Here is a 14222-nt window from a genome sequence, read left to right as displayed (position 1 = left end):
ACGTCACACCAGAATCAAAGCAACAGTACATGAAAGTTGAGCGAGGGCATCGTTTTGTTGCAAGACAATACCCGTCCACATGTGGCGAATCAGACCAAAGATCTCATCACATCTTTTCGATGGGAAACTCTAGATCATCCTCCGTACAGCCCCGATCTTGCGCCCAGTGACTACCAACTGTTTCTGCTCTTGAAGAAACACCTGGGCGGTCAGTGTCTTCAAGACGATGACGAAGTCAAAACAGTGGTGATGCAGTTGTTAACAAGTCAGGCGGCAGACTTCTATGAGAAGGGTATCCAAAAACTGGTACAAAGTTATGACAAGTGCCTCAATATTGACGGAAATTATGTAGAAAAAGTATATTAAGGTAGAGGCTTTCATATAAAAATGAAATTATTGAGGTATCTTTGCACGTCTTTTTTTAATTTCAAAACGGTACTTACTTAAAAAACACGCCTCGTACATTGCTACTTTGAAATTCTTACTCAACGTCGTGAGAAAATAACAGGAAAACGCCCCGAATCGTGGAAGAACAAGTTGCGACTGGCTGCTAACCCAGAAGCGAGCCGTCGTCCGGAAGGGCAGTGGCCGCAAAGCACCGCACCAGCTGGCAAACCCGTCACGTCCCGTTGAGCGGCAGTGGTTAACCTTCAGACTTTTCCATTGGGGACAACCTTTGCGTTCTTCGTATAGCAGTCACAGCGCGTCTAGCGATCAACCGGCCGCAGGTAGAAGGTCACCAAAGTAGACTTTCGACCCGTAACATTCACTGGAACCGTGAAGACGTCATAAGCTGGGAATTCACAGAAGGCAGGTAAACAACAAGGCATACCAGAAACACGAGAGCGAAATTTACTTAAAGTAGCCTTGAGTCGTACGTGAATAGCTCAAAAGCAGTGGTCCGAGTTCGAGTCTCGCTCCCACACACAGCTCTGTCCTATTAGAAAATTTCTTTACGATGCAATGCCTTCCAGTGGTATCAGTCTGTCAATGTATCTAGGAGAGCTCTTCAGATATTTTGGGAAATAGGAGAGTAGTATTTGTAGAACTGAGACTGCGAAGCAGTGTTGTAAATTGTGCCTGGAGAGCCAGTCAGTGACAACTACGCCGGCAAAAGACCAGGGTCCCGGTTCAACCCTATCTGGCACAGATTTTCCAAGTTCCTCAGCTCCTAGACTCCACCGGCCGTTGTGGCCGAGCGGTTCTAGGCGCTTCAGTCCGGAACCGCGCGGCTGCTACGGTCGCAGGTTCGAATCCTGCCTCGGGCGTGGATGTGTGTGTTGTCCTTGGGTTAGTTAGGTTTAAGTAGTTCTAAGTCAAGGGGACTGATGACCTCTGACCTCAGATGTTAAGTCCCATAGTTCTTACAGCCATTTGAACCATTTTTCCTAGACTCCGTATCGTGTGGGCAACAGTCTCGCATCAGTCAGCTACTATTATATCCACACTACGCGAGCCACTGTGAGGTGCATGGCACAGAGTATGTTCTATGGTACCAGTTGCTAAGGCTTTTTCCCGTTCCACTCATGTATCGAGCCCGAGAAAAATGACTGTTTGAATGCCTCTATGAACTCTACAATTAAATTAATCTACACCTCACGATTCCCATGGGACCAATAAGCAGGAGATTGTAACATATTCCTGGAGTCATCATTTAGTTGCACTTCTTGAAAGATTTTATACAGGCTTTCTCGTGGTAGTTTGCGTCTATCATACACTGTATGACAATTCAGCTTCTCCAGCATCTCTGTGATATTCTCCCATGGGTCAAACAAACTTGTTACCATCCATGCTGACACTCCCTGTTTACGTTCAACTCCCTGCCTGGTAAGAGTCCCATACGCTCGAGCAATATTCCAGAACAGATCGGACAGGCGATTTTTGAGAAATCTTGTTTGTTGACTGATTACATTTCCCTAGTATACCAATAAAACGAAATCTCCCACCTGCTTTACTGTCGCCTGAGCCTATGTGATTATTCCATTTTATATCCCTACACAGTGTTACAATCAGGTATCTGTAGGGCTATGGACGAGATATATAGCATCAATCTCTTCGGAGGGCAATTCTATTCTCTTTTTCTGTTGATCCATTTACTGAACGAAAAAGCATGAAACATATATTCGTAAGATACGATCAACATTGACGTATATGCAAGAGTCAAATAATAACTAAACATAGTTTGTGCAATGTACAATTTTCAGTAGCCCTTTATCTCCCGTCCACCTGTTTACTTCCATTTGTTAATTACATGCGCAGGATTTTTAAAAGATAATATTTAGTGATGAGACTGTGGAAGGACAAATGTCATATAAATATACGTTGTCTTCTGAATAGTTGCCGAGGTACAGCTAATTTCAAATCACGACGTTTTCAGGTCTGGACACTTGAAATCGGACATCTACATCTGCTGGATGTACCAAGTGGAATGTTAATATCCAGGAATATGACAAGAACGACCATCCGAAGGAAAAAGTCTGATAAACATGAGCTCTAAAATGCATACCTTAAGAGCTATGAACACTATTTCATCTTCGATAGTGTGAACGAATCTCTTCTACTGCAAGCTCTTTGCTTCCCATATTTTGTTATGAGGCTCTACGGAGCAAACAAGGAAAAACTGTCAGTTAAACATTGGTTCTAACATGCACTTGTTCAGTAGAGGAGATCTGTTTCACCGTGACAAAGACGAACACTTACTAATATCTCTTGAAGTATGCATTTCAGGGCACATATTTACTGAACATTTTTTCTTGTTTTGGTCCATTGTATCACCTATCTAAATATTGAAAACAAAAGGCTTGCAGTAGAGGAAATTTGTTTCACAATATCGAAGATGAAGAAGTGCTCATAGCCCTGAAGGTATCCATTTTAGACCTAACGTTTACTACACTTTTTGCTTCGAATGCTACTTCCTGTCATATGGCTGAATATCGACTATTTCTCCTCGGACACCCTGCATGTTAGCCACTGTGAAGTGAACGGTAGAGTGTACTTTATGTTCTTCACAAGGTATGTGCTCGCTCCATTCATCTACGGAGCGAGGGTAGAATGATTCAATACATCTGCGTGCGGCGTAATTATCTGATCCAGTTTTCTCTCTCCCTACGGGAACGATACGTATGGGGCTGTAGTATATTGCTATATTCTTGGCTTCTTAATGTTTCTTGAATCTTTAAGCTTTCTACGGAGGTTTTCACGAGAGAATCGGCATCTATATTGAACTGTCACCAAGTGCAGGATATTCAGTACCTCCGTGACACTCATCTGTGGGTCAAACAAGCCTGTGACAATTCGTGCTGCCTTTCTTTGTAAGCAATGAATAACCCCTGCCAACCGTATAACGATATGGGTCACACAGAGACTTGAGCAATATTCTATCACGAGTGATCTGTACGCAACCTATTTTGTTGACTGATTCTACCGATAGACTTAAGTATATCATATGCTTTCCCTACGGTTGAACCTATGTGACCACTCCATTTCATATCCCTACAAATAGCTACACTCGCGTATTTGCATGAGCTACCCTAATGTTTGTTAATTCAATAAAAGTTTGATGTCTATTTGCAAATGTTTAACAAGTTTTTACGTGATTTCGCTTTGTACCAAAGAAAGGTGCAGAACACTCTTCGTAACGACTTCTATAGTAGCGTGTCCTAATCTTGATAGTGTTATCGGTGGCTAGCAACAGATAAATGTAATCATTTCTTACCTTGTCATCTTGTATCTGAAAGAATGCAGTTATATCTTCGAGATTACTGAGTATCGGGAGAACAGCAATGGAATAATGATTTTAATACAGACACCTACGACCAGCAGAGTTAGTTCTCCTTCATTGAGGAACACTCCACAAACGCCAACTAGCTCGTATACCGACTTGAGTTCAGTACTATTATGTACATTAATTTCTTAGATCTGGATAACTCCATAAGGCTTTCTATGCACCGTAGCTTCCATGCAACGGTGCATTACTCTCGACATAATAGTGAAAGTGGTGTGATTCAGTTGCGCAAGAGCGTGCATCGTTAGTGTTTCATGTTCTTGGAAACTCACAAGGGCACCAAAAAATGACATTATAGCAAAACTGCGTTGTGTTGTAGACTGGACATTAAGAAGTAACACATTTTCTGCTTTATTTTTCGAGACATTTCGTCGCAAACATTAACGTTATATTCGTTGCGGTCTTCATTTCAAGGGCTTTCGGCTAACACTTATTGAATTAAATCGCCTTTCTAGAGAAACATTTGAGTTTCTATAACAAAGCAATCAAAAGCTGCAATTACACAGCAAAATTTTATCCTGTTACGTGCTAATGTTTGTTTAGCTTGTCTAGTTTTATGGAATAGTTCACAGCGTAATGAAGATACTAACTTTATTTAATAATAAGAATAGATAAGCTGTTGAAACATAACGTACGAAACTCAAAAAATGCCGTTCTTATTGCAGTCAATGTATCTTTAGTACGACTTGTAAGAGAGAGGCTGTCTTTTGGGAAGATACTACACTGAATGCTCGAGAGAGACGTTGACAACCATATCGTTTACAGCGTCTGCTCCCAGCTTGCAATACTTCCACAGTCACAGTGTTTCCCACGGCTTTCAAGCGGAAGATGTCTTCCTAGAATAATTCGTTCAAACTGATCACGCAGCCGTGTACACAACGCGGAAAAGTACTTTAGACACGCACCAAAGACGGAAGTCACTTTCCTACTTCTTTACAGCTGATTGGTTACGAACTAGAGGAAATTGCTCTTCCGGAATGCTGAAACTCACATCGGACAAGTTACATACAGGTATACTTACACACAGTTTGACCCTTAACTGGTGGAATTAATGACCATTTCCGATTGTAAGAACGAATAGGAAAATTAGAGTTGAAAGTTACAAATAATGGGGAATAACGTATGAATTGCACCAACAAAAAATTTTGGAATTTTTATGGAATGGAATTCTGTGTGATAAGGACAGAAGATACATTGGTAATTACGTCTCACAATTACGTCTCACTTCCATTACACATCGGCGGGTACTGAAGCTCCTTAAATTGCTGTTTATGACTATGTCTGTATTTTAGCGAATTTGTGACACATCGTTGGCCCTTTTTCGCGTTAGTGTATACTGTCCAATGTATTTTATTTCATATTTAAGTGGTAACGTATTTCTGATAGCTCATTTGACAGTTGCAACAACGATGCTATATTGATATAATGTTCCTTCATATAGTCTATGAAGTTTGTTGATTAACAGTTTGATCTTTGCTGCTAATTTTGTCTTCAACTGTGAAGTGTTTTTCTTACTTCTATGTTTATCCGCTATCACAATTATAAGTTTTGATTAAAATTTTCTACCCAGTTTTTACGGATAAAATCTGTTTATTTATTTATTTATTTATGCATTTATTTTACCTGGCAAGATTAGGGCCTTCAGGCCCTCTCTTACACCTAACCAGGCATACTCAGATTCAACAAATTTCAGTTTCTACAGAGCATTAAGGACATATTACATGTTATACAGTATTAATGTTAAGAAAAAAAATAGAGATTATAAACGTAGTACAATGATAATTATAACAATCAAAAATTAATTATAACAATCAAGAATAATAATAATAGTAATAATAGTAATAATAATGACTATGTATATGAAAGTTTAGTATGTTCTGTGGTTGCTGAAATCTGTGCATATACCTTTCCATTTCTTCAAGAATGTTTATTTCCAGTCCCTCTGGAATTGTGTGCAGGAGTTTCATTGCTTGTGCTATACATTCTGCTTTGTGGTTCTCGGATTTTAAGCGTTTGAAACAAGAAGAAATATTACTCTTGTTGTCTCTTGCGTGCGTCCTGTTTCACCTAAGGAAAAATTTTCACTGTCTCACAGTGGATTCATATTTATATCGTCATTACAAGATTTATATCATGCTGCGTGCCCTGAAGATCGTAAATTGAAGCTTGAGAATTTAAAACAATAGTTAAGAGCATCATTACGGATGGTTCAGATTTTGGACAAAGAACCCACAAATAAATTCAAAATTACTAGCTGCAGAGTAGCATTTTTGGAGACGTTCAGTAATGATATCAAGGAAAAAGAATAAGAAACTAAGTTCTCAGAGGCAGAATGAATATTGAAAATTCAGTTATTGATTTTATTTAACAAAAAAATGTTCAAATGTGTGTGAAATCTTATGGGACTTAACTGCTAAGGTCATCAGTCCCTAAGCTTACACACTACTTAACCTAAATTATCCTAAGGACAAACACACACACCCATGCCCGAGGGAGGACTCGAACCTGCGCCGGGACCAGCCGCACAGTCCATGATTTTATTTAACGGAACGAAGTACGGTGGTTTGAGCATGTTAAAAGAATGCAAGAAGAAAGACTTCAAAAATGTGTCGTGGACTGGGCACTTTACGGAAGAAGAAATAAGGGAAGAGAATCTAATACTTGGATTCACGGGATTCAGTCAGTAACGAGGGAGAAAAATAGGGTAACAGAAAATGGTTGAGAAGATGAATTACAGGCACTATGTAATCATCGCTGCTGGTATAGTGTGTTGAACCAGGATGCGTAGCAAAATGGAAATATTTCATTCCACCAACGAAGGTTTATGGCAGGTTCTCCTTGTCGTAAGAAACTAGTTGTCGAGACTGGCAACACTTCCTCAAATGTTCCGAATTGGGAACACTTTTCTTCATGATAACCACATTAGGATTCGTCTCTAGAGAACCAAGGCCATGCAATGGGCCAGATCTGAAACAGCCAACTATCCTTAGTGGTAGGGAATGTAATAATAATGTATACATACTGGGTGGCCTAGGCATAAGTGTCATTAACATAACAGTTCCCAGACGCGCTACCATGAACGTGCTCTATCGTGATGTGTAGCAGAATCGTTGCATTAGTCAGTGTAAATACTGCTGGAGGAAAGTGTAAACAATAGGGTGTCTTTGATTCAACAAAATCATAGGATGAAAGGAAGTAATTTCTTTCAGCTGTTTTTCTTCAGCCTCAGTAAGAGCGTTAGTTACTTAGAAAAGAAATGTACTATTCACAGACATGTGTTATCTTTCTGAGTGTCTTGTAGTTTTCGCATACACAATTTCTGAAACCCCTGCGTTTACATCTATAGATTTTTCAGTATTAGAGGCCGCCCTTATTATACCAGTAGCCGGTTACAGAATAACGCAGAGGGATTTACAGTAGTTATGATCATTCATTTGCCCTTGGGGCACTACATGGTAGCGTTCGTGTACAAGTTGGCAGTGACTGCACTAGTACGGTAAACAACGGAAAAACTTTAACTATGCCGAATAAGACCAACAGAAACAAAAAAATATCGCTTTAGTCGATGGAATCCTTAGCCAGAGAACAATAAATCAGCGGTAGCTGTAGCTGAACTGCATCAAGAGTACTTAATGTGACAGTGCATAAACGATTTGGAACGGAGGAGGGAAAAACTGGATGATGTAGAAAATATTATCGTGTGTGTTTAGTTCAATAGATACGCAACGATGAAGTACGAGGGCAGTTCAATAAGTAATGCAACACATTTTTTTTCTCGGCCAATTTTGGTTGAAAAAACCGGAAATTTCTTGTGGAATATTTTCAAACATTCCCGCTTCGTCTCGTATAGTTTCATTGACTTCCGACAGGTGGCAGCGCTGTACGGAGCTGTTAAAATGGCGTCTGTAACGGATGTGCGTTGCAAACAACGGGCAGTGATCGAGTTTCTTTTGGCGGAAAACCAGGGCATCTCGGCGCTTGCAGAATGTCTACGGTGATCTGGCAGTGGACAAAAGCACGGCGAGTCGTTGGGCAAAGCGTGTGTCATCATCGCCGCAAGGCCAAGCAAGACTGTCTGATCTCCCGCGTGCGGGCCGGCCGTGCACACCTGTGAATCCTGCAATGGCGGAACGTGCGAACACACTCGTTCGAGATGATCGACGGATCACCATCAAACAACTCAGTGCTCAACTTGACATCTCTGTTGGTAGTGCTGTCACAATTGTTCACCAGTTGGGATATTCAAAGGTTTGTTCCCGCTGGGTCCCTCGTTGTCTAACCGAACACCATAAAGAGCAAAGGAGAACCATCTGTGCGGAATTGCTTGCTCGTCATGTGGCTGAGGGTGACAATTTCTTGTCAAAGATTGTTACAGGCGATGAAACATGGGTTCATCACTTCGAACCTGAAACAAAACGGCAATCAATGGAGTGGCGCCACACCCACTCCCCTACCAAGAAAAAGTTTAAAGCCATACCCTCAGCCGGTAAAGTCATGGTTACAGTCTTCTGGGACGCTGAAGGGGTTATTCTGTTCGATGTCCTTCACCATGGTCAAACGATCAACTCTGAAGTGTATTGTGCTACTCTTCAGAAATTGAAGGAAGGACTTCAGCGTGTTCGTAGGCACAAAAATCAGAACGAACTTCTCCTTCTTCATGACAACGCAAGACCTCACACAAGTCTTCGCACCCGAGAGGAGCTCACAAAACTTCAGTGGACTGTTCATCGTCATGCACCCTACAGCCCCGATCTCGCACCGTCGGATTTCCATATGTTTGGCCCATTGAAGGACACAATCCGTGGGACGCACTACGCGGATGATGAAGAAGTTATTGATGCAGTACGACGTTGGCTCCGACATCGACCAGTGGAATGGTACCGTGCAGGCATACAGGCCCTCATTTCAAGGTGGCGTAAGGCCGTAGCATTGAATGGAGATTACGTTGAAAAATATTGTTTTGTAGCTAAAAGATTGGGGAATAACCTGGTGTATTTCAATGCTGAATAAAACAACCCCTGTTTCAGAAAAAAATGTGTTGCATTACTTATTGAACTGCCCTCGTAATTTTCACAGGAAGAAAAGGAAGATGCTCTCAAAACTGGTTGAAACATCAGCGTACACAATTATTAGCAGAACCGTTAGTAAGCTTTGAGAAAAACCTTTTGCTTTTATATTCCAAGCTAAGTCGTCCACGCTGGAAAGGAAATGCTTACATATTCTTGTCCCATAACTAGCGACAGTACTTGGATGATTCAGCTGTAGCTAACGGGCGTCCTCTGATGTCATACAGATGTATCGTTCCATAGCTGACTAGTTCTTGTACAGTGTACTGTCTCACTAGTGGTGCCACGAACGACTATGCAAACAAAAGGAAGAACAGATGATAAAGCTGGTGATACCACACATCCGGCTGCTTGGCTCAGCAACAGAACTTAATGGCAGTGGTGTTTATCTAGTGGAAAAGAATAACGATGACTCGTTTTTGTAACTGAATTTTGTATTGCTTTTTTATCAAAGCTGTTTCACTTAATTGTTTAGACATCTGCATTGGTCCTAAACGCAATCATTATTATTATTATTCCTATCTGTTTCAAACGGCACACTATTATTCGAATATTACTGTTTTGTTTTTACTACCCAGCTTCATTAACTTACATTTTTCTACATTTAAAGCTAGCTGCTATTTATCACCCTAACAAGACATTTTGTCTATATCATCTTGTATCCACCTATAGTCACTCAACGACATTTTTCCGCACACCACAACGCCATCAGAAAACAGCCAACGGCTATGTCAAAGAGGGCGGAGGAGCGGACAGAGGTTCAGGGCACTCTCTTGTCCTTTAGAGTGGGAAACTGCTCCTAAAGGCGGGAGAATCGGCAATGATCAACGGCATGAGGATGCAGAAGGCAATGGAAACCATCGCATCATATGCATCCACAGGACATGTGGCCAGTAATTTAAAAAGTGTCATGACGATCTCTTCATTGGCAAAAGATTTCGGACTGGTCCCCCATATGGCTCTCGGGGAAGAGATTGCCAAGGAGAAGGTGACCATGAGAAAAAGATTGGATAACTAACGAAAGGGTAGCGCTCTACGAGACGAGGCAAGGAATGTCAGAAGTCTTAACGTTGTAGGGAAGCTAGACAATCTCAGTCTAGATACAGCTAGGGGTCAGTGAAGTGAAATGGAAAGAAGACAAGAATTTCTGGTCAGATGAATATATTGTATCATCAACAGCGGCAGAAAATGTTATAACTGGGGTGGGATTTATTATGAATAGGAAGGTAGGGCAGTGAGTTTACTGTGAACAGTTCAGTGATAGGGTTGTTCTCACACAGTCGACAGTAAACTGACATCGACAACGACTGTACAGATATACGTGCCGAAGTTGCAAGCTGAAGATGAAGAGATAGAGAAAGTCCTCAAAAATCTAATAGTCATGGATGGATTGGAATGTGATTATAGGGGAAGGAGTAGAAGAAAGGGTTGCGAGAACGAGAGAGGAGAAAGACTAATTGAGCTCTGCAACAGATTTCAGCTAGTAATAGAAAATAATCTGTTCAAGACTTAACAAAAGGAGGAAGTATACGCGGTAAAGGCCAGAAGATACGGGAAGACTTCAGTTAGATTATAGCATGATCACGCAGAGATTCTGATATCAGGTACTGGATTGTAAGGCGTAACCAGGAGCAGATGTAGACTCAGTTCACAATTCAGTACTGATGAAAAATGGAGTGAACTTTAAGGTACGCCTGATGTTCTCCAAGGCTGTAGATACTGCCATAAGGAATAGCTCAGGAGGTACATCAGCTGAAGAGGAATGGACATCTCTAAAAAGGGCAATCACAGAAGTTGGAAAGAAAAACATAGGTACAGAGAAGGTAACTGTGAAGCAACCATGGGTTGCAGAAGAAATACTTAAGTCAATCGATGAAAGAAGGAGGTAAAAAAAGTTCAGGGAAATTCAAGTGTACAGAAATACAAGTCACTTAGGAATCAAATAAATAGAAAGTTCAGGGAAGTTAAGGTGAAATGGCTACCTGAAAATTTTGAAGAATTCTAAAAAGAAATGATTTTTGGAAGGACTGACTCAGCATAGAGAAAAGTCAAATAAACCTTCGACGAAAGTAAAAGCAACGGTGATAACATTAAGACTGCAACGGGATTTACACTGCTAAATGCGGAGGAGAGAGCGGAAAGGTGGGAAGAGTACACTGAAGGCCTCTATGAGGAGAAGACTTATCTGATGACGTGGCGTAAGAAGAAACAGAAGACGATATAGAAGAGGTAGAGAATCCAGCGTTAGAAACAGAATTTAAAAGAGCTTTGGAGAAATTAAGATCGAATAAAGCATAAGGAGAAGATAACATTCAATCGGAATTTCTAAAATCATTGAGGAAAAAGGTAACAAAACGACTATTCACGTTGGTGTGTAGTGTGTAGAATGTACCAGTCTAGCGATATGCCAACAGACTTTCGGAAAAAATATCATCCCCACAATTCGGAAGATTGCAGGAGGAGACATGTGCGAGATTTATCTGACAATCAGCTTAATAGTTCATGCATCCAAGTTTGTAACTAGAATAACATACACAAGAATACAGAAAAAACTGAGATGTGCTAGGCAATGATAAGTCTGGCTTTAGGAAAGGTAAAGGCATCAAGAAACTGTTCTGATGTTGCGGTTGATAATGGAAGCAAGGCTAAAGAAAAACAAGACGCGTTCATAGGAACTGTCGACTTCGGAAAAAATGCTGGAAGACGTTCGAAATTCTCAGAAAAATAGAGGTAAGCTATAGGGAAAGGCGGGTAATATAAAATTTGTACAAGAGCCAAGAGAGAAAATTAAGAGTCGAAGACCAAGAACGATGTGTTCAGATTTAAAATGATGTAACGCGGGGATGCAGTCTTTCGCCCTATTGTTGAGTCTATACGTCGAAGAAGCAATGACGGAAATAAAAGAAAAGTTCAAGATGAGATTAAACTTCAGGTGAAAGGATATCAATGATAAGATTCGCTGATGACATTCCTATTCTCAGTGAAAGTGAGGAGAAATTACAGGATCTACTGAATGGAATGAACAGTCTAATGAGTGCAGAATATGGATTGAAAGTAAATCGAAGAAAGACGAAATTAATGAAAAGCAGCAGAAATAAGACCAGAGAGAAACGTAACATCAGGATCGGTTGGATAAAGTTAAGGAGTTATGGTACTTAGCAGGAAAATAACCATGACGAACTGAGGAAAGAGGGTATAAAAAGCAGATTAAGACTGGCAAAAGGGGCATCCCTATCCAATAGAAGGCACTTCAATACCATGCTGAAAGAGTTTAAGGACTTCGTTGACAATGAAAGAGCAAACGATTATGATGATCGATAGACGGGAAGCACTTCGTGCTAAATTTACAGGCACGGAGCAAGTGAAGAAATTCGCAGTACGAATAGTAAATTGTCTAAAGTGACGTGCATTATTCCACTGTCAGTTGCAGCAGCTTTCGATGGAACTGAACGAAGAGTACGGAGACTTTATATCTTATTGCAGAGTGACTTCGTTAAGTGAAGGGGCATGCCTGAAACGATTTTTCGATTTAAAACCCACTGTTTTTGGATTCATGAAGGAAAACGGAGTGCAGGAACGAAAATTATAACATCTGGAATGGACTGCAAACCTCGCATTTTAAGTGGATTTGACTCCACACTGTCCGCAGTAAGACACTGTAATGTGCGAAACAACTTATTCCTGATATGATTAGGATTCACTTAAAAAGGAAGTAGCAGTGTAATGAATTCCGACGAATATAGTCTAATTTCGTGAATGCACTGACGTTTCTGAAAATGCGAGGTTTAAAAAATTAAAATGATAGTTTTCCAAATGTTTTGAGGTCATCTCCAGTCTTAGATGTAATTTCGAACTATTTTCAAGTCCGTTTGCCATTTCATTTAAACGAGCCCCTTTGCATGCACAGATGTTAACTGACTGATTTGCAATATAGTACCCATTTTAAAGACAAATCATCTCAAGTTAGTAGTTGAAAAATGTGAAATGTACATTTAAATGTGGCAGGTTCGCAGTTCTCCCTTCTAACGCTCAGACGTGTGCCGTAGTGGTGGGGGAAGTGTGCGTCTATGGCGCTTCTCCCACGGCACGGCTCTCGAGCAAAATTCTTAGCCGCCACTGCCTTATATGATCATTCCATTACATTTGGCTTTGCAACGTTACGCCTAGAAATTTAAACAACGAGATGTGTCAAGCAACTGTATTCAAACATTACAGGATTGTTTTTCATATTCATCTGCATTCTACCTTTATATCTAGCTGTCATTCAATACGCCAACTAGAAATTTTGTCCTATTGTATCCTCCTACAGTCAGTCAACTACTACAACTTCCTGTACACCACAACATGACGAGCAAACAGCTGCTGTGAGCTGTTCAACCTGTCCGCTGGATCATTAATGGATATAATAAAATAACAGTGGTCCTATCACACTTCCCTGGAGCAATCCCGTCGATACTGTTGTGTCTGATTTCACTCGCCGTCGAGGACAAAATACTGGATCGTATTGCTCAAGAATTCCTCGAGCGACTCACATACCTGGGAACCTATCCCGTATGCTCGTGCCTTCGTTAATAGCGTGCACTGGAGTACGGCGTCAGAAGCTTTTCACAATTGCATGAAGCAGACACTGAGAGCAAAGCCGTACTCCGCTGCCTGCCGAGGACAGCTGATGAGCGTAGTGCTCCACCCGCTGCGGACGACAGCTTCCGGGCCGCGAGGCCTAATTGAGGTCATCGCCTGCCGCCCGTGGCCGGCGGCATGCCTCCTAGCAGACACGGCCGCAGAGTGTGTCGCGTGTAGCAGCCGGTTCATTAACGAGCGAGAATGCCTGGCGGAGGCGCAGCGCCGCGAAACGCGGACCCGCTCGCCCGCGCTCGGCGCTAGATCCTAAGCGGCCGCCGCCGGCATCGCACAAAAACCTCCCGGACCGGTCCGCGTTTTCCCTTTCCTGCTCTCGTGGAACGTACACTCCTGGAAATTGAAATAAGAACACCGTGAATTCATTGTCCCAGGAAGGGGAAACTTTATTGACACATTCCTGGGGTCAGATACATCACATGATCACACTGACAGAACCACAGGCACATAGACACAGGCAACAGAGCATGCACAATGTCGGCACTAGTACAGTGTATATCCACCTTTCGCAGCAATGCAGGCTGCTATTCTCCCATGGAGACGATCGTAGAGATGCTGGATGTAGTCCTGTGGAACGGCTTGCCATGCCATTTCCACCTGGCGCCTCAGTTGGACCAGCGTTCGTGCTGGACGTGCAGACCGCGTGAGACGACGCTTCATCCAGTCCCAAACATGCTCAATGGGGGACAGATCCGGAGATCTTGCTGGCCAGGGTAGTTGACTTACACCTTCTA

General features: G+C 41.7%; 1 protein-coding gene across 1 annotated transcript in view; it reads left to right on the top strand.

Moving 5' to 3' along the window:
- Positions 1 to 14222, top strand: part of LOC126195069 (ATP-binding cassette subfamily G member 4) — a 219579-nt gene that overhangs the window by 18835 nt on the left and 186522 nt on the right. The window lies entirely within an intron of this gene.

The sequence above is a fragment of the Schistocerca nitens genome, chromosome 7 (assembly GCF_023898315.1).
Source record: "Schistocerca nitens isolate TAMUIC-IGC-003100 chromosome 7, iqSchNite1.1, whole genome shotgun sequence".
Lineage (NCBI taxonomy): Eukaryota > Metazoa > Arthropoda > Insecta > Orthoptera > Acrididae > Schistocerca > Schistocerca nitens.
This window is presented reverse-complemented; position numbering and strand designations above follow the sequence as displayed.